We start from the raw sequence: 22,761 nt of genomic DNA on the forward strand, positions 1-22,761 counted from the left end.
CTTTATAAACATGTAGATGCCAGAGTCATGGTGGTGGTGGTGGTGGTTGCTATTGTTGTTTTATTTAATATCCTTGACCATGTCATATATTACCATGTGATTGTGGTGGTCTTAGTGTTTAGCAAGAAAATGGGCTATGGATTGTTTTTCTTTTAAGGCCATTGAATCACAGTTTTAGTGACTCCAAAATAAAGTTGAAAGACAATGAGGCCTGGAATCATTACTTGTATTCAACATTATATCAAAGATCCCAGAAGGTATAATACAATTTATTCCCTCACTATTAATTTATAACAGATTTAATTCTTTTTATTATAAAAATAATTCATGCATATTATTGGAAATCTTTAAAACAGAGCAAAGTTGAGAATGGAGAGCCATAGTTCCACTACCCATGGAAGAGGTGCCTTAACAGAAGCAAGTTCTCTGATTAACATAAAGCAACTTGAAGTAAGAGTCAGAAGACTAGTAGTAAAACTATAAAAATAAACAAAGTCTAACAAAAAAGAAATTATAGATTAAGTGTAAGAAATGTTTTGGTCTATTGAAATCTGTATTAATGTCAATTTTAAAAGCCAGCTTATACATTCAACTTCTCTTCTTCTACATTCAAAAATTACAAACTTCTACATTCCCAAATTAATTTACTTGATGGGGAATCAAAATAGAGAGGAGGAACTTTTTGGTGTGTTCTGATTTCTGTTGAGTTGTACAATGGCTGTTATAAAGGAGATTACAGTATGGATGTGCATTACTTAGAGGCAAGGCAAAATGCTTAAGAGAATCCCAGTAGTGTTTCTTGAGTTCTTCTCTATTGTCTACAAGCTTAAAAGTTGTCTGAATTTTTGTTTCATTTAGCTAGATGTAGAATGCAAGGATTGGGATCATTAGGGAAAAGAGTACATTTTCTTCTGTTGAAATTTGGAGGTATCACCAAATATTATATCAAATGACTTTTATTTAGAAACAATTCTGGGTTATCTGGGTGGCTGAATCCGTCAGGCATCTGACTTTGGCTCAGGTTGTGATCTCATAGTCCATGAATTCGAGTCCTGCATTGGGCTCTCTGCTGTGAGCACGGAGCCTGCTTCAGATTCTTTGTCCCCCTCTCTCTGCCCCTCCCCTGTATTCTCTGTCTCAAAAATAAATAAACTTAAAAAGAAAAAAGATATAATTCTAAAAGTCTCTGCTGACCATTGCAACTTTAGAAATAAAACTTGTGTATATATCTATATCTATATAGATATAGACAAACACACACATTTACTAATCACACTCACTCCTTCCTTGTGTGCTATTCTTACACAGTATTATAATTAAGCACTATTTGTAGTCCACCAGCTTAGATATTACTGTTTTTTTTTAATTTATTTCAATGCTTATTTAGGTTTAACTGCTTGTTAACTACTTGTATGCTCACCATTTATTTTTAGCCCTTCAGACCTTTCTTCTCAGATCATTTTCTTCCTAATCCCTTTAGTGAGAGTTTGTTGATAATGAATTTCAATTTTTCTTTTTTTATTTGAAAAATGTGTTTAATTTCATCCTCATTCTGGAAAAATTCTTGAAAGGCCTTTTTTGGGCGGGTGGGAAGGGTTCTCTTTTCTTTTCTTTCTTTCTTTTTTTTTTATTTACTTTTTGAGAGAGAGAGACAGCATGAGCAGAGGAGGGTCAGAGAGAGAGGGAGACACAGAATCCGAAGACAGGCTCCAGGCTCTGAGCTAGTGTAGCACAGAGCCTGATGCAGGGCTCGAACCCACATAGTCTGAGATCATGACCTGAGCTGAAGTCAGATGCTTAACCGACTGAGCCACCCAGGTACCCCAGGGCTTCTCTTTTCAAATCTCTTACATTCTCTCTTCCAGTTGAATTCTCAGCTAATGACCTTACTTTCTCTTTCAATGAAAAATTTGAAGTCATTAGAAGAGAACATGCAGAGACTCCCAGCACCGCCCTGCCTCCCGGCATCATCTGTACCTACACTCATTGTCCTGGCTGAAATTTGAGATGAACTTGGCAGCCATGTAACACCCAAAGTCAAGTTTTCCACTGTATGCTGGGCCTCATACATTTGCCATATCCACTTGCCAACTCCTCCAGCAATTCTCTCCCCTCTCTTCTGCACAATTGCTGTTTGTTTGTTTGTTTGTTTGTTTGTTTTTTCCAGTGGACATTCTCATCAGCATGCAGCATCTTCTTATTTCTCCCACACATTTCGAAAAAGTTTTTTGCCCTTATTTGCATGGCCAACTACCACAGTATTTCTCAGCCTCCCTTTGCACTAAAGCTCCTTGAAATAATTACTGTTCAAAGCACATTTCCCTTTCTCTTAGTTATCTTATTCAACGATCCAATCAGATTTGTGCACCACCAATCCACCCAATCAATGTTTTCAATCCAGTGCTAAATTCAGTGTCCATCTTAATGCACTATCAGTAGCATTTGACACAATGACTCCTTCAATATATTTCTTTACATGGGTCCATAGTACCTCTGTTAGTTTTCCTTCTCACGTGGATCAGATTACTCTTTCTCAGTATTTTGTGCCCATTTTCCCTCCTTGCCCTAACCAGTTGAAGCTTCCTGGTCAGTCCTTGGCCCATTTCTTTGCTGTATTCACACTCCATCTCTTGGCCTTGTCCAGAGTTTTGCCTTTAATTGCCATTCATACGCCAATGACTCCCAGATTTACATCTCTAGTGGAGACCTTTCTCCTGAACTCCAGACTAAGTTATCTAACTTCCTGTTCAACAGTTTCACATTGATATCTATTAGGAGTTTCAAACTCAAAATGTCCAAACCTATTTTTTGACGTCCTCCCTCTTTCTATCAAAGCTATCTCAACTATAGCCACAATGCAGATTAACGACCCCTTCTTTCAGTAGCTCAGATAGAATGTTTTAGTCATTCTGATTCCTCTCTTGCCCAATCTATCAGAAAATTCAGTTGATTCTATATTAACAATAAATCCAGAGTCGAGCCACCTTTTACTACTCTTCTGCTCTCACTCTGGTCTGAATCATCCTTATCTTGAAACTAGATTACTTCAAAGTCTCCTAACTGATTTTCTTACTTGCCACTACCCCCTTCCCCATCTCCACCCCGACCCACACCCACAGTATATTCTCACACAGTGGTCAGCATGATCCTGTTAAAATTCATCATGCCACTCTTCACACATTCCTTGCCCTCCATTCTCTATTTCACTAAGTAAAAATCAAGGTTCTAAAAGTGTCCCTCATTCACTGGGTTCCAGTCACATTGGTCTCCTATTTTTGGAATTCTCCTACCATAAGGTTTTGTACTTTCTGTTCTCTTTCTTTGAAATTCCCCTGGCCAGAGATCCCTTACCTCCTTCAGGTCTGCTTAAACCTCACCTTTTAAAAAAATGTTTATTTAATTTTATTTACAATAAATTTTTATTTAAGCATTAATATTTATTTAATGTTTAATTTAATAATGTTTATGATTTAATGTTTATTTTGAGAGAGAGTGAGAGAGAGAAAGGGGAAGGGGCAGAGGGAAAAAGAGAGAATCTCAAGCAGGCTCCTCACTGTCAGTGCAGAGTCCAATGCGGGGGCTCAAACTCAGAAATTGTGAGTGAGATCATGACCTGAAATCAGAGTCATATGCTTAACAGACTGAGTCATCCAGGTGCTCCAAACCTTACTTTTTTAATGAATTCTATTCTGATAGATCATTTAAATTTATAAACTTCTGCCTTTTAAATCCCAGTCACTTTACCCTGGTCCATTGTTTTCACAGAATGCTTTTCTTATTTATTATGATTATTATTTATTGACTATTTCTCTCCATTGGAATATAAATTTCAGGAAAGTATGAATTTTTTGTCCATTTTATTTGCTGCTAGACTCTAATCACTGTCTAACACATAGTAAATGTACAATACCTTTTTATTGAATAGAATAAATGATGGAATGGGACATAATTTCATGTGGTATAGGATTCTAGATCGACAGCTATTTTTTCTCAGCACTTTGAAGTTACCATTTACCAATCTTTTGGTTGATATTATTATCATTAGTAAATCAGCCATCAGTCAAGTGGTTCCTTTTAGCAAATCTATCCTTTACTTCTGGATATTTTAAGAACTTGTTTCTGTCTCTGATATTTTGTATTTTCATTATGATGTCTGAGTATGGATTTTTTTTTTTTTCAGTAATTCTGATTGGGACTTACTGAGGTTCCTCAGTTTGAAGCTCTGTCTCTCATCATGCCAGGAAAAGATCTCAACCATTGTCATATCAAATATTTCCTCTATGTCCTTTCTCTCATTCATTGCTGAAACTCCAGTTAGTGGGCCCATGTTAGACTCTCTGTTTTCATCTCTCTTAACTTTATTGATTCCTACTCTATTTTCTGAGTTCTGTTTTTTTTTAAATTTTTTAATGTTTATTTATTTTTTAGACAGAGAGAGCATGAGCTAGGGAGGGGCAGAGAGAGAGGGAGACACAGAATCTGAAACAGGCTTCAGGCTCTGAGCTGGCTGTCAGCACAGAGCCCGATGAAGGGCTTGAACCCAGGGATGGAGAGATCATGACCTGAGCCGAAACCGGAGGCTCAACCGACTGAGCCACCCAGGCGCCCCTCTGAGTTCCGTTTTGAGTAATTTATCCATATATGTCTCAGAATTCACTAATTTTTCTTCACTTTTGTCTAATCTTTTGTCTAATAGAAATTTTGAGTCCTTTAATTCTAATGATTATATTCCCTCACTTTTAAAAATGTAATTTTTTTCTTTTTTACATCCCTCTGGTCATTTTCCATAATCTCTTCTTCTGCCATTGTACTTCACAATAGTATCTTTCAGTTATTCCAGTCTGTCAAGTAAACTCATTTTTGCAAGCTTTTTAAGATTATTATAAGGGCAGCCATTTGAAAGTGTTACTGGGTAGTTTCTTGATTTATATCTTAACTCTCACTGCCAGTTATTGGTGTTTGGTGATTTTTCAATGTGAGCCAGTTTTGAAACATTAACTGAGATGTTTTTGAGGAATGTGTTAAAAACAGTTTGTCTCACTTTTGTCAGAAACTTATGCTTACTACCAGCCTTGGATCACCTTAATCTACATGTTAATTTGTAAGCAATCTGAGAAATTTTGCCTGCTCTGGTATTCCTTTGTTTTAGTAAATTGTCATGCGTATTTCTGAGACAATCTGGTTAAGGAATTCAAGTCTGTTTGGGTATCGATTTAACCTATCATCTGGATCTAAATTAATCCAAAATAACTTTATTTCCTGAGAGTGTTCCTGAAACTATTTGATACCTAATCTGAGTCCCTGGTCCTTTAACACATCAAAACTTGATTTTTGGCTTCTGCGTCTTGGTGTTTCTGATTGGAAATACTTTGGTTTCTAAGAATTGCCGGTAATTCATTGAGCACAGGGCATTTGCTGGATGTGAGTCTAGCAATTATGATCCTCTACATGTGTGCAGAAAAGGAAGTGGCCTCTGTGGTGTGATATGATGGGTGCTGCTAGGCTCATTTTGACCAAATGATTTCCTCCTCTCTTTAGCTGTGGCTCAGAGGTGACTGCTCTAGCCATTTCATATCAGACAGCAAAAACAGGAGTCACTGTCTTCAGATAGCTCAGGAGAAGGGTGGGACTTATAAATATCAGTCTGCTTTCCCTTTAGTATGGATTTGATTATAAGATAAAGTGAATGTTGGAAGTTTAAGAGCATAGAGAGAAGAGATTTAGGACTGGTTAATTTCCAGGGAAAAGAAATGAATCAGTCTGAAGCTGTTTGGACAATTTAATGCCGTGATAGAATAAGCATCAAGAATTTCCCAAGATCAGGGGAAAAAAGTTGGGGTTATTATTAAAATTGAGTTTTATCTGTATTTATTTTTACTTTTTTGCTACAGTTAGCCAGGGTTGAATACAATCTCTATTAGTCAGATTTCTCCTGAGAGAGAGAGGAGGAGATTGATTTTAAGCAATTTGGTTACATGACTGTGAGGGCTGGCAAGTCCAAAATCTGTAGGGTGTGCCAGCAGATTGGACATTAAGAGTTGATGTTGTAGTCCTGAGTCTGAACGCTGAAGAGTTGGCCAACAGATGGGAAACTAAGGCAGGGGAAAAGGCAGGGTTCCTATGTTGTAATTTGGAGGCATAATTGAATCTTCATTAGGGAAACCTGTCTTGTCTCTTCATGCCTTTAAATGATTAGAGGAGGTTCACCTCCATTATGGAAGTAAACTGCTTTCCTCAAAGTCTACTGACTTAAATACTAATCACGTCTAAAATATACCTTCATAGCAACATCTAAGCTGGTGTTTGATCAAATGACTGAGCACCATGGCATAGCCAACTTGACACAAAAATTAATCATCACACAATCCTATAAAATTTTAGTGAACCACCTGCCAGTTTCATTTAACATGATTCCATTTGTTAAAGCCTCATAACTTTTGTATCATGCCTTCTGCAGATTTAGAACCCAAATACCCACATGAGTGATATTCATGGAGTATTTGTGCTGAGGTGCTAATCTCTTAATTCTTGAGTATCAGTGAATCAGGAAACATTTACAAATACTAGGCTAAGGAAGAGTGTCTCAGAGTCCTTCATCTCTAGGTTTCTCTGGGCCTCTTCCTTCTCCATAATCCTGTGCTAAACTTTATAATTAGGGGTATTTTGATATGTTTATGGAAAGGATAGAGACAGAGATGATATGGTGGAGGAATGTAGAAGGTGGTTTCCCCACTTCTCTGACCAATCCCAGATCCCATTTCCATGGTCAGGATCACACGGTTCCCTAATAGAAACATCAATAATATACACAGCAAGGAGCGATGTGCACGATTCTTTTTGGCAAGACAGTGATTCATTTCTTGATTTAGACTTCAGCAATTTCAGTTCATTAAACATGTTTTCTCTGTCTGCTTCCAGCTGGGAAACTCTAGACTGATGTTTTTCTCTTTCATGTTGTACTTTGTTGATTATCATAGAGTATGTTTCATGGTTTTAAATTCTCATACTCAACAAAGAATTCTCCCAAAGCATCATCACTTAAATTCCGAGAGACTACGGGTAGGAATTTAACCAACTACTTCAGTATCTCATAACATGGACATTCAGCTTTTCATTCTGAAATGAGAATTACTACCCCATATACTCTTTGCTCAGCTAGCTCTGCATTTTCTCTGAAGGTCTGTTCTGGAAAACTGTCTGTATTCACTAGTGGAGACAGGTCTTCTGTAATAAAGGTACATGAGGCAGAGGTATGCATGAGATAGAAGTGTATTCCTCTCTCATGTTGGTAGTCTAAAGTTAGGTAGGTAGTCTGAAGATAAGTAGAATGTTTTCTCTGAAAGGTCAACAAAGTGCCTTGGTTGGTGGTTTGGCTTTGTCATCAGAAATTTATTCCACTGACACTTTTTCCAGTGGTCATGGTTTTCCAGCCAGTGAGAAAAGAGGCTAGTTCTGAACAGGTCACTTATCTAAAAGAGATAACCATAACATGCACCACATTCATCTCCTATGAGGCCGAACTCAGTCATATGGCTATACCTAGCTGCAAAGGAAGCTGGGAAATTTAGTCTTTAGCTTAACAACCATGTACCCAGATAAAATTCAGGGGTTTTACAAAAGAGAAAAAAAAGAGAGAAGAATAAATATTGGGTGACATTCAGTGGTGTATGCAGCACTTGCACGTGGCATTAAATTGTTTTTGTAGTTAAGGGTTTTTTGTTTGTTTGTTTGTTTGTTAGTATAAATAATAGGAATATGTTTGAGTTGACTTACATGAAAATAGAGGATGTTACAGAGATATAGGGAATTTGAGGGTGGGAATGCAGACTAGAACCAGGAACTGAAAATTGTGAGGACCCTCCCTCTGTTTGCATCTCTACTTCTCTTTGCAGTTCTGATTCATTCTCTCTCCATTGGATGGCTTTCTTTGATCCTAGGCCGCATAAGAAAAACAGCATCTACAGAGCTCCTGAGTAAACCTTTAGTCATTCAAGCTGCATGAAGAGTTTATTTGGCTTATCTGAATCCCAATTCCAAGTTTCTGGGTGGAGAGATCTGACTGGTCCAGCTAGGATCAGATGTTTAGTTTGTCCACTTAATTGTGGCAAAGGGCAAGGTAGTGTAATTGTAGCTGGTAGGGCCCAACCGTGTGTGAGTACAATCGGAAAAATGGGAAAGAGTTCCTTAAATGTGTCCACTATTGCCAATCTTATCAGTATTCTTAGAAATCCACCACTTCAAATATGATCCTTACCTTTTGTTTCCAGCTTTTCCAGTTTACTGCTAAAGCAAACATTCCAAGAGACCAACAGAATTCATTGCAAATTCTCTTTAATTATGAGTTGTGAAGAGAATGGAGAATTCCTTCTGAAGATTTACATTTTTTCTTATAGGATGGATAACCTTCATCACAGAAAATTGTACTTGAGAAAGAGAAAGAGCAGCTATGTGTCAGCTGGTAGCTGGCTTGCCACCAACCAAAGGCATGATATTCTGCTTTTCCTACACAGCACCAGCATCTCATGAGGTCACCCTCTGATCATAATAAAAAGAAAAGGACAAAACCCTGTACAAACACAAAAATGACTAAACACCTTTCTCTCATGGCTAACATGAGTGACTGATGCCTGTTTACCAATTATAGCTCTAGACTTGTGTTTTTCCTGATTCCTAAATAATTGATACCCAACTGTGGAATCATTACCTGCACTTTCTGATAACATCTAATCTAGTGCTAAGCTGGTCCTTTGTACCCTCCCTAAAAAATCACCTAACACAAGCCCAACCCCTATAGCAGTTCCCTGCAGCTCCCCTGAACTGAGGAACTCTGTAGTTCCTCATGGGATATGGTTTCCCTCTCTGTAGCAAGTAATCAATCCAGCTTTGCTTGGTGCTGGTATAGTCCTTGGATGATGACACTTCTCTGAAGGATCTGACTGAAAGAAGAATAGCAAAATCAATAAAACAAAACACTCTAAACATACATGTGCATACACATGGAGACTCTCTTTGTCCTTTGGATCTTTTGTCCAGTTGTACTGAGCATGTTTTTAGGCTAGTGAGCTGGTTCATTTAGATGATTAAAGATACTTGTTATAACTTGAGGAGCTCAATAGCTTGTTGCAAGGGAATGTTGTTACACAAACTCTTTTTTTTTTTTTTTTTTAAGTAGCTCTTAAAACATTAAAATATGGGAAAATCCCTATGAAAGGGTATTTATTATTCATTATATTAACATAAGGATGAGAATAAAATAGTTTGAACTGCTCCAGCTCCTTTTCACAGTTCCAGATATTTAAAAGTGCTCAAGTAATTTCAGTTTAGAAATGGCAATTAGTCTTTTAATTTTTACTTTTTCTGGTCGCATTCTGCCTAACTGATATATCCTTCCTGTGAACTCCTGCACAATTCCCACAGCACTTACTATTTGGGATGAATTGTTAATTCGCATATAATATATATGCTTCTCTTAAGATATTTCTATAATTTATTGATTATAAATTTCCAGAGGTATTGATCATGTAATAGAGGTATTTGTTTTTTCCAAGTGTCCTACAGTACTACAGTGCTTGGTACTTTATTTAGAATAATTGTTTTATAAATAAGTGGCTGATATCTGGGTGATGGGGGAAATTTGGTGACAGCCCAGAAAGAACACTAGATTCAAGTACTTTAAGGACATAGATGGTGTTGTATTCAATATTATGTCTCTTGTGAATAGTGTAGTGCTATCACATTATGGCTGTCCTAGAAATATTTGTTGAATGATGAAAGGACTGTAATACTATGGCTTCCAGAGGGTGGAGAGACTGACGAAGGTCATAAATGGGAAGAGAGAAATTGAAGATAGCTTTCGTCTGACATATCATTTTGCCTCTATTCCCAGATCTGTGGGTTTTCATATCCCTCCAGGCAACACATTTAAAATAGTAATTGACAAAATCAAAACAAAGCAAAATAAAATAAAATACTAATTGACATTCATATGTTGTATGCTGCTATATGTACACTGCCAATATATCATAGTTTTCATTTATACTGTATATATATTCTTTTGTTATTTATTTGTTTTAATGATATAATACCTTCAGATCTTATAAGAGCTGCTTTCTACAAAATTCAGGTTATTTTGGGGGATCTACTACTTATTCTAAACTCTCTGAAAGAAGCTGAGATAGTGTTTTGGGACATAAAATATCTCCATATGAGATAAAGTTACTAGAAAACAGGTATATATAGAGACACATGTTGTTCATTCTCGACAATACTAAACGGAAAATGCAGATTAAATTGAATCAACTCTGGTGAAGAATGTTAAATTGTAGGATTTAAACAAAGAGTAGATTTTCTTCCTGTCTAAACCACACTTTTACTTCATTTATCTCATTTTTCACCAACTTTTATTTATAAGATTTGCCTTTTTTTCCTATATTACACAACAAATTCCTTAGTCTTGGCCATTATTACCAACAACCCAGATTGTTTTCATGTGTTTCCTGACATTCCTTCACCTTTCTTGGTAAACTTTTCCAATCTGACCATCTAATCTGCTGTGACTATATTTCTGGAACATTCCTTCTATTGCCTCATGTCCCAGCATAAGACAATATAATGGTACCCCTTTGCTTTTTAAACCTGTGGACCTCTTTCTCCTCAACGTCTACAATGCAGCCTATTGGACCTAATGCCTATTTCCATTCAAGTGCCTCTAGCTGGCTTCTCTCGTTTCCGCTTATGTGATGGTCATTTTTGTCTCTGTGTTCTTTCACTTGGTGATTTCTCCTCTGGTCCTTCCTTTTCCTTTTTTCTCCCAATTCCCTGACTCCTTTAGATTTAGTTCAAGCTCCTACTCCTATGTAAACCTGTTTTTCCAGGACACAAATATAATCTTCTGTGAACTCCCATAGCAATTCTTGCCAGGATCCCATAGTTTATCACTAAATTGTTCTCTAGTTGTTTCTTTTGATTAGGTTGACTTTCCTAACCTTGATCATAAACTAAATGAATTCAAGGCTCAATGGTTTTAACTTTTTTTTGATATTACTTCCATTCTTAGCATACTCCATAAATAATAACAATAAAATACTAAAGAGATGAAAGGTAAGCTTTAATCAAAGAAAACACGATCAAGAAGTGGCTCTTGAATGGAGAAGGTTTGTTGAAAGGCTGGGGACGGGTTGGGAAGCGGTGAGAATGGCCCATTGTTCCGACACCGTGCAGGATGGAGTGCTGGGCAGAGAATGGAGGCTGTCAACTCTGGTTATACTTGGCCATTGTTCCTGGGAAGCCCGTGTTAGCTCTGAGTAAGAGATAATTCATCAGAACGCTCTTGTACTTTTTTTCTCCCTTGCTCCGGGGCAGAAACTGTTCTACTTCACAGGCTGAACTTTTTACCTCTTGCCCTACGAGGCAGAAACACGCTGCCTGAGTGCTTCCATTTTGAGACACCTTGTAGGAATCCTTATTGAATTGCTTTAGAAGAGTAGATTCTCAGCCCTCTAGTGCAGCAATCTGCCACAGCAACCCCAGAGGGTGTTAGGTTTCAGTCAGAGACAGAAGCCTCCTGTAATATGGGCTCACTGGGCTTTTGGGGAAAAAAAGAGCATTTTGCAAGCCTAGTTCTAATTGAACATCCCCACGTTGCAATTATTATTGTATTTCAGTCTCGTAGCCTTTGTTACGGAGGTTTTTGTGTGAGTTAGGAGGGGACGCTTTGGGTGACCATTCAGGCTTTTACTTTTTTTTCTTTAATTTATTAAAGTTCAAATTAAACAAGGCTCCTGCTGTTACCAAAGTTTTCTGAACTATTTTGTGTAAATGTTATTCACTCTTTGAAATCAATACAATTAAAAGTTGTGTTAAGAATCCTCTTTTTCAAGGCTGTGAACTTTTTCTCTAAGGATTTTGAACTTGTTTCAGGTCTTTGATTTCTTAAACGCATTTCAGAAAGAAGATATACATGCTCTTTAATTGCTTCTTAAATTGGCGAAGTTATATTCTGTCTCAGACAAAAAAAAACTTTTAAATGATTGCATTTCTCTGTAGATTAGTAGCTTGTTAATTTTGAGGATGAAATGAACGCAGGAATAAAAATCATTTGACAGGGTATCTCAGGAACTCACTTCAAAAAGAAACAGTAGATGCAGATTCTAACAAGGCCCCATCTGAGATCAGAGCTTCTGTATGTCATACTGGAGACATCTAGTGGACAAAAGTCAGAATGGAACATAAAACTGCACCCAGGCGGGATCCCAACTTTCAGATACTCTTACACTTTAAAAAAATCGACAAGCATTTCCCTCCTGCACGAAAATCAGTATACTTTTTCTGAAAATAAAATGTCATATATGTTTTAAATCTGATTTTAACTTTGTTCTTCTGAACTTATTATGAATATAATGGCCTATCTTGCTTAACTTGGTGCAGTTAACTGTGACAGTGTCAGATTTTAATTTAATACATCCTGTATATAGAGGAAGATATCTCACTATCAACCTTGGAGAGGTAGGTTTATACAGAACAAATGAATGTTAAGTTTGGCTAGTTATGTAATCTTGTGAATCCTGTCTGAATCTCTTCCACATGTAAAATGTGGGGTTAAACAAATGTGGTTTTCTGGTTTGGAAATTTAGAGTCCATTTGTATGGTATTATTTTTGTTTTCTACACTATTTGACACTTTTCAGGGGGCTTTTGCAACCATCATCTAACCTGTTAATGAAAATATTCTAGTTATTTAGTTCAAATTTTGCTTAATGACGCTCAGGAAGGTGAGGGTCTTGTGACCTGAATAAAGAGCCCAAGTTTCTTGACATTCATTCTGACACCCTTCTGATAGTTCCCACTCTTGATGCAGGTCAAGTAACAGTAACATTTCTTAATGTTTGGGAGAACCCAGCCCATCTGTCAACAGCTAGCAACTATGAGCTAGCATCTACAGTTACTATATCCTTTATGCACACTGTTTCTGACTCTTTCAGTAATCTTGCAGAAAAGGATTATTAAACCCATTTTAAAGTTAGACTCAAAAAAAAGTAAAGACTCAAGCTCACCAGAGAGTCTGTCACAGGGCCCATGTTGATATTCAAGTTTCTGCCTTTATTACACAAAGCTGAAAAACATCCCTTGACAGACCCAGAAAACACCTGAAAGCTGGTGCTGTGTGTGTTTATTTCCCCTGAATTGAGAAACTGTGGGGAGGTATCCTCAAAGTCTCAAACCGGACCTATTAAAGGTTAAAGGTAAATACAACTCTGCAGTTGAATATCTCAAAAGATCTCTTAAAATTATTTTATTTTATTAAAAAAATTTTAATGTTTATTTTTGAGAGAGAGAGACAGAGATAGAGTGTGAGTGGGGGAAGGACAGAGAGAGAGAGGGAGACACAGAATCTGAAGCAGGATCCAGGCTCTGAGCTGTCAGCACAGAGCCCCACATGGGGCTCGGAGTCAGTAACTGTGAGATCATGACCTGAGCCAAAGCCAGAGGTTTAACCGACTGAGCCACCCAGGTGCCCCCCCCCCCCAAATTATTTTAAAAGTAAAATAACTTGCTGAGTCTTTTATCTTGGGGGAAGAAGATCATTAAGAACATTTATGACTATTGCTGGTCACTATGAGGTGTGTATTGATTAAAAAAAAGAATTATCTTTAAGACAGAGCAGAGACAGGACAGGACATGTAAGTTTTAAGATTAAATTAGCCAAAGACAAATTTACAGAATAATTCTAAGCAGCAAAATTGATTAAATTTGGAGAAATAGTACATGAAATTAACAATTTTACACATTCTAGTTTTGCCCTTGGTATGACAATGCAATGAAAACTAGTCATTAGGAAGCAATTTGGAATAGAGGGGGGATCAATTAATTAGATGTGATGACTTGAAAACTCACATAATTTATTTTGATAACATTGATGTGATTAATTTTAGTTAGGTAAAATTATTTTTAACAATGTCACTGAAATTAAATGTTGACCAGATTATTAGAAACAACACTTTTTTAGTATTTCATTTATTTTCATGCAAATGTTTAGTTTTACAAACAAGTTGAAAACCTATTTGGGTGGATGAATTGCATATTTATGTAAAGCAGTACTCAGGAATAAATTGATATTTGAATTCTTGAAAGTCAATGAGTCAACATTTTAAATAAGTTAATATTAATATTCAAATTTCTATTGAGTTTGGAAATACACCGTGATTCATTAATGGTGAAACGTTTACATTATTATCTTTGATATGTTTAAGAGAAATCCAATTACATTTTGAAAGAATAAATCTTTCATGATGAAAAAAGAATCCACTTGTTAGTATAATTGTAGATTTTTCCTCAACTAGATCTGTAACCCTATTTACAGTTATACCATTGGCTTGATGAAATCTGCTATAATTTATTCAGCTGTTAGCACTTATCCATATTTGAGTTTTATGTAACTCAAATTAATACGGTTTTTAAAACAATGTTTTGCATTATTAAGTTATCTGTACTTGCTTTCATTAATAAAGTTCAAAATATTATTGCTTAGAAATTTGTATCCACTAACAATGTCATTTAATTTTGCCCCCCCCACCCATCCCTGCTTTTTTTCCCTGAGTAAATTAAATGAATGGCTTAAAATCAGTTTTCTACACAATGCATACAGTAATCTCAACACCTTATTGGAATATAGAGAAACATATAGAAAAGATTGATGTAACCAAACCAAAGAAAGTGTAGGGGTATGCAAAATAAACACGTAAGTCGCGTACATACTAATAAGCTTTAAGTAAAGCCTTCTTTTATTTACTGTGAGGAACCAATCAGTCTTGGCAGAGAACCCTAAAAACTAATTTTCTAAAGCAATTTTTTTCATGTTAGTTTTAGTGATCGTGCACATTCTAGAAAGGTAGTAACTAAATAAATATTATTTTAGTTTAATTGGATTAAAAATTAGAAATGCAAATTCTCCTTGTACTATATCTGTAAGCCCTCATCTCTGTTTTTATGGTAATACCCTTTTAATGGTTTAAGCCTATGAAGAAAAAACACTGAAGATTTTTAACTAGCCGCTTTGCAGGGGGCAGAAAGGAGCAAAGAAGATTTAGTGGTGAAAAGAGCAAATAAATAGGTGCTCCAAGATTAAAAAGAGGGTAGAAGTGCATGCTGAGCTGTTGAAAGACCTCTCTGTGTTTAAAGAAAAATATTGTTTGGTGCTTTCACCAGTGCATGATCAAAATAAGAGGTACAAATTAGTTCATGGCTGCTGAAGCTACAAAACATCATGCAGAGCGCTGTCTTTGGGAACGTTTTAATGAGGAGAAGAGGTCATCAGACTGTGACATTGCTTTTCAGAATTCTTCAAGAACAACACAGACTTCCTGTTCCAAATGTGGTAGAGAATAAAACAACCTTAGTAGTAATCGTACAACTTTTGAACCATGTTCCTTGGAAATGCCGTACAGTGCTCATTTTGTAGCTTTAGTTAGCCATCTCAAAGGAAACGCTTCCGTATTTTCCATGTGCCCTTATTTCAAAAGTACAGTGAAACGGTGGAGCTTTAACATGGATTATATTTATAAAATAAAGTTTTATTCAGGCTTCTAAAGAGATTTTAATGTTTTCATTGCTCCAGGTGAAATGGTACACGGTGGCTCTGTTCATTAACATTTAGCATCAGTGCAAAAAATCAAGGATTACCACATACAGCATAAAAGGAGGGATAGTGTGACTTTGAAATTAAATTCACTACAATCTTAGTTTTGCCGCATTTCAAAACGTGATTTTAAAATGTATAAGTTGTTAATGACATTCTAGGTCAAATATTCATAGTCCAATATCAATCCTACAGAGACTGGCATTATTCAAATGTGTAACGTATTTGAACAGAAGCTGAAGAGGTTTTCCTGATGCGTAATAAATAAGACATTTATTTTGGTTTCAAACACCAGTATTATAATATTATTTAATACTTCAAGTAAGGGTTGGTGCATTTTTGCCACTTCACCACGAAGCTACAACATACCTTTTGTTTTCCATTAATATGACCACATTTGGAGAAAGTGTATAGATGGAGAAAATATTTATGTCCATATATTTAATGAAGGTATCAAAAATAAAAGACAAAAAAAAGGACGACTAGTGTTTTATATGGTAACACCCACAATCTTATTAATCTCAAAGTTTTCTCATAATGCTTTTTCTTCCAAAATAAAGTGTTCACAAAATATCACATTTTCTCTTGATGTGTAAAATTAATTGTCAAATGCATGAAAGTAATGTCAGACTTAAATGGAACAGTTTGAACTTGAGATGGAAGACAGGCCATTTCTGTACATCACAATGTTTCTGATTAACTTGTAAGAGGTGATTCAATTTGTGTATAGTTAATTGATTTAGAGGTAGCATCTTTTCCTTCTCTCTTCCCTTTTTATCTTCGTTTCTTTTTCATTTTCAGCATACAACATAAGTCAAGCGTAGACTCTCTGCTTTACATATGATACAAAATAAAATTGTCATTCTAGTTTTAGAGCTTTTCAACTATTTCATCAAAAAGTTTCTTAATTCACATAGAGCATTTACTTGACTCTGTCTTTTATATTAATTTTATTTCTTTTAATGTAGGCAGCCTTCTTCTTAAATATTCTTATCCATAAACCAGATACATTTATGTTGACATCCTTAGCATGTAGAATTGTCTACAAAGATCTAGTATGCTAGTTATTTTTAGCTTAAGCTTTTGGTCTGGTTTGCCTGGCCTGCTATCTTTTGGTTTGATCTATAGGCTTTTCCTGTCAATGATTACACATTAGGAGCTCATGTCAATCTGGGTTTTTGTTGTTGTTTTTTGCATTATTACTTTCCAGGACTTAAGTGTATTTTATCTGAACAATGAATTCTACTTCATAGACACTGTTTTTAAATCTTAAAGATATCTTAGGCACCTAATAAGCTGCTATTCATGAGATTTTTTTAATTTTTTAATTTATTTCTGAGAGAGAGACAGACAGACAGCATGAGGAGGGGAGGGTCAGAGAGAGAAGGAGACACAGAATCCAAAACAGGCTCCAGGCTCTGAGCTAGCTGTCGGCACAGAGCCCAACACGGAGCTGGAACCCACGAACCATGAGATCATGACCTGAGCCAAAGTCAGACGTTTAATCAGCTGAGCCACCCAGGCACCCCATATTCATGAGATTTTATTTAGCACATATTACAGTAGCATAGGTGAAGCCCTGTAAAATAACAGGCCTGTAAAAAAAAAATGAGAAATAAAGAAGTAAAAATCTAAAATTTTCTTTCAACTATTTCAAAGTACAATTCAGCCAGGAAGGAAAATGGTGAATTTGGGGAACATCAACAAGAGTGGCATGAAAATCTTTAAGTAATTTAAGAATGTTATATTTTCTGGAAAACGTTTGTTAATTACCAAAGGATCTTTTCTCATAAAGGATTTTTGTTACCAGGAATCTAAACATAAGGCATGGTGTTGTAAACAAAAATTAAATTGCTATTAATCACTGTATAAATCACTACATAATTTTTGCAAATTGACAAAAGCTTAAAAAGACTGTAAATCCTTAAAAATTTATGATAGCTTTTATTGAATAAATTTGTTTCCCTTTGAGGTACTATATAAATGGATTTCTTCATCACCTAATCTAGGAGAAAGCTATTTTGAAATAAAATTTAAAATGCAACTGGACAAAGGTAAAAAATTGACATTGTCTTCGAAAAAGGACAAATAACGAAATTGATAAAAGACAAAAATAAAAGTGATTTAAAATTGACACATATTATATTGCTTTGATTTTTAAATAAATAATCATTATATAAGTATTCCAAATAAAAGAGATATTTTGCCATGCTAAGAAAAGAATTCTCACCTTTTTACAGCTACTGATATTCTGTAGTTTATTTAAATGTTGACTAAATATTACAGTTCTCAGAGTATTCCACAGCCCCAGGGCAGCTCTAAGACCCTTGCAGAAGACCCACAATGTCAAAATTATTTTCAGATTAATTGTAAGATGTCATTTGCCATTTTCACAGTTTCGATATTTGTACTGATGGTACAAAAGCAATGGTGAGTAAAATTGCTGGTGCCTTTTCATAACTCAAGGGAGTGGCACCAAATTGCTAATAGTTACTGTGTTCTTTACTGCCATGTATTAATGGTTTAAAATAATGTTAGTTTTACTTAAAAAAATACCTTTGATCAGGCAGTAAGTATTAACTTATTATATTTTGACCCTTGGAGCGCCTGGGTGGCTCAGTCGGTTGAGCATCCGGCTTTGGCTCAGGTCATGATCTTGTAGTTCTTGGGTTCGAGCCCCGTGTTGGGCTCTGTGCTGACAGCTCAGAGGCTGGAGCCTATCTTCGGATTCTGTGTCTTCCTCTGTCTCTGACCCTCCCCTGCTCACGCTGTTTTCTCTCTCTCTCAAAAATAAATAAAACATTAAAAATTTCTTTTTGAAATTTTGACCCTTAAGCACATTCAGTTTTTCAAAAGCTGTGCTTAATTACTTGTATTCTAAGTACATCCTGGATATAGAGCTTTGATCTTTTTTGCATTTGTATTTTTTTATTCAGTATATACCTAAATGGCCAAGTACTTTATATGATGCACAACCATAGAAGCAGCAATTTGTTCAAATCCTTAAACATTGAAAAATGCTAGTTTTGAGCAGTGTTATGTAAATAACACTGAAGTATACAGCTTATATTTGATTGAAAGGATTTCCATGAGTAATTACAGGTATGTACATGTTTTTTGGACTCATAGGTCAGCTGTAGGCACTAACATTTAAAAACAATGCTGTCAGCTGTTCCGCAGTACATCTCATCACCTGGGGTGCATGTGGTGATAGAACATCTTCCAGATCTAGAGGGAACAGCATTATTTTCTGATAAAAAAAAAAAAAAAAGCAACCATTCCCATCTTTCTATTAAATACTTTCCACTTCAGACCATAAACTTAAGTATAATGACCTATTATGATTACAGGCAACAATAAGTAAAACACCTGGATTTTACTATTTATTGCCATATAGAAAAAGCTTTTGTGAAGTCACTTTACATTCAATATGTGTTAACATCTCAAGGATACTAAACACTGTAAATCATTATTTACATTGGGTCCTTCTAGGGCAGAGGCTCCTCTTAATTTTTATCTTTGCTTAGCAAATTCTTTCTTTATTGGTAGTGGAAATAATAGAAGAGATAGAGCAACCAAGATATTTGAGGAAACAATTTTTGAAGTACTCTCATGTTCTTAGAAAAATATGCTTAAATATAAAAAATAAGCATTGTTAATTAAAATCTTTCCTCTCTTTCCCCTATTTATTTTTGAAGACTTTCTATGAGGCAGTATTTTGTCTGTAACTAGTAAAAATAATATAAAATAATAAAATTATATTTGTTTTTACAATAGGTGTAAAGTTACTAGACTGGTAAATGAGGAATCTATTCTAGATATATATTTTCATGATATCTTTGTGACCACAGTGAAAATCTGTATTCTGGATGATAATATTGTTATTTAATTATAACTAATTAACAGGCCAGTCTTGATTAGTGGGTCCATATTACCCCAGAAGGAAGTCTATACTGGCTAATCTTTGTGCCCTGTTTTTGTTTTTATCCTGTCCAAAATATTTATTAATTATTTTCATGAGGATGCAAATGACCTATTGATAGCATATTGACTCAGTTTCAGATGGTCTGAAACAGGGCATGGTCATATCTGTTTACCATATATATTGTATACTTAATAAATAAAACTACTTATAAATAAACTTATTTTAAAATTCACTGCACATAAATAATACTATAAATGATATTGTAGATCTTAATTTCCTGGGTACAGTTTTTTATTAATACCCATTAATACAAACTCGATTAATGTGAAAGGAAAATCCAACCAAATAATCATGTCATAGAGTTAAATTAGTGTTTATACTATATCTTGGGAAATTTTGATTTAAGCAAAGTCTTACCAAAAGGAAAGAAGATGAAAGGACATCTTCGAGAAATAATGAGAAACAGCAGGACTGGAGGTTAGCTCTCAATGAACAGCTTTCTAAATTTGAAGTCTGATGTGCGGATGCTACACAGGTGGAGCTGCCAATTAGTTGGTTGGAAATACAGCCTAATTGAGTCATAGTTATTACTGATGTGAAAATTATAAATTGCTTATATTGTTTCATTTGATATAACACACCTGTGACTCAGTTACCATTCACTCACTCAATATTCATTCACTCATTGAGTTATATAACTAATATTAAATGATTTAATATTTAAGTGCCTACTTCTGCCAATAACCATTTTAAGTAGTGGGATGTAACAATTAACAAAAAATGCAAAAATCCCTGCCTTCAGGAAACTTCCATTCTAGGATGAGGAAAAAAGTAAACTTAAAGAAAGATTAACTAACCTAAAGTAGTTAAGTGGTAGAGTCCAAACATAAACCCAGGTTGTTGTTGGTTTTAAATCTCAAGTCTTTGATCTTTTCCAAATAGGGCTCAGTATAAATCAACCATGTGATGTCACAGAAGAGAGACGGAGAAAGAGGGAGGGAGAGAAATGACAAAACAATAATAGTGTTTATATTAATACATACGGTACATTGAATGAGCAGAGGTACATTTCCACCACAGTAGATAGGTCATCTTATGTCTGGAGTATTATATTCTGTTCCTGGCCCTCCAATAATTCTTATGTAGTGAGATTTTTCAGAAGAGATACTTTGGTAAGCTATGCTATATGAGGAACTGATAAACTGCATGAGGAAATGAAGACTTAGGTAAGATGCGGTGATCACTTCATGATTGTGAAGAATTGTGAAGTGACAGAGACTTGATTTGTCTGAGAGCTATGTGAGAATAGGTAAGTTGTCCAATCTTGATAGTTACCAAGCACTTTTGGGAAATCTTTTATTGCATGAAATATGAGATGGACAACCAAGGTCATTTCTAACATGGAATATTGGGTGGATAACATAGAAAGTTGTTTCTATTCTGGATTCAAATGCATTATTACTTCTGCATGGTTTTCCATTACTTTCTTCTAAATTAGTGAGTTTTTTTTATGAAATTAAAATATAGACTACATGGAGTTTTCATAGCAAAGATTTTTACAATCCTTCTATTCGCTTCTATCTTGTACAATTTTGATAAAAGCTCTACCAATTAATGTTTACTGTCCTAGTCTCCTATATTTGGGGATTTATTGCTTTTTAATTTCTTTTTTATGATTTGCCCTCTTAGACAGGAAATTAAATAATAATGTAGGATAAATTTAGAACATTTACCTGGAAATTTACATATCTTTTAAATTCAGTATTTGGACAACATGTCCTTTGTCAGTCTCTTCACTGGAATTTCTCCAAGCCTTAAATATCTAGTATTAGTTTTTCTTATGAGTCACCATATTATTATTTTCATTCCCTTCTCTCTGCGTTTGATAGAATTCCTTTTATTTGCTTGCATATTTGTCATGTTGTCCTAGATTGGCAAGAGTGAAAAAGACAGATGAGGTTTTAGCTTTCATGGAATTCATAGTCTAGCTAGGAAATGGATAAGGAAACAAAATTCTAGAACTCTGTGAAAAGAGGTCAATGTTAGTGAAACCCTAGCAAACTAACAAAAGAAATTAGTATACCAGGGCACCTGGATGGCTCAGTCAGTTAAGCATCTGACTTTGGCTCAGGTCATGATCACACAGTTTTTGAGTTCAAGCCCTGCTCTCTGCTGTCAGTGTGTAGCCCACTTCGGATCCTCTGTCTCCCTCCCTTGCTCGCATGCTCTCTCTCTCTCTCTCTCTCTCAAAAATAAACATGTTTTAAAAAGAGAAACCAATATACCTAACCTATACTTGATTAGTCTGAGGAGATTTCTAGTGAATAGGCTTCAAATTTGTAAGTGAGCAGAAAGGAGTTTGCCAAGCAAATGAGTGTGTGTGTGTGTGTGTGTGTGTGTTTCCAAGTGTGCATGCTTGCTTATGTGTGTGTATTCGTGCATTCATGGTGGCAGGAATATGGTAATATAGACAAGAATGCAGAGAAAAATATTGACTCATTAACAGTATAGTGTGAGGGCAAGGAGACTACTGGGTATAGAATGTGGTGGGGAACCACCATCAAAGAGGAAAAAGTACATCAGGAAAAGACATCTGAAGAAATGACAGTAGCCTCTCCTTCACAGTTTGGCTAAGAAATAGCTTTAGAAATTATTAAAAGCTAAGAATATTAGGGCCCATAAGAGTAACAAGAGAAACACTATATAAAAAGGTTAGTGTTCTAGATCTTGTTCTTTTATCACATTATTGGTGAATCTTAGAAACCAGTTATATTACCTTTAATACACAAATGATAATGTTTTCTGTATGCTGATTGAAATATGGCGTGCCAATGTAAAGATAACATGAGAAAGAAAATAAAAATTTATGTTTGTATTCCTTGTGCCTCTCAGTAACAATTCTTCCTTTATATTATCTATCTGTATCATGTTACAGCTTATCTATGGTGCCCTATCTAACCCAGTCACATGCACACACTGCTACTATATTACTCTTTATATACTTGCCTTTAAATAACATTTTTGTCAAGGTCCTTCCTCCCTCCCTCCTTCCCTTCTTTCCTTCCTTCTTTTCCTTCCTTCCTTCCTTCCTTCCTTCCTTCTTTAAACCAATATCAATATTTGTATAATCTTTGGGTTTATAAGCTTTTCTAATTTTAAAACCAAATCCAGAACCTCCCCCTCACCAAAGATCAATAGATGAA

Source organism: Crocuta crocuta, unplaced genomic scaffold (genome assembly GCF_008692635.1).
Source record: "Crocuta crocuta isolate KB4526 unplaced genomic scaffold, BGI_CrCroc_1.0 scaffold452, whole genome shotgun sequence".
NCBI classification, from domain to species: Eukaryota; Metazoa; Chordata; class Mammalia; order Carnivora; family Hyaenidae; genus Crocuta; species Crocuta crocuta.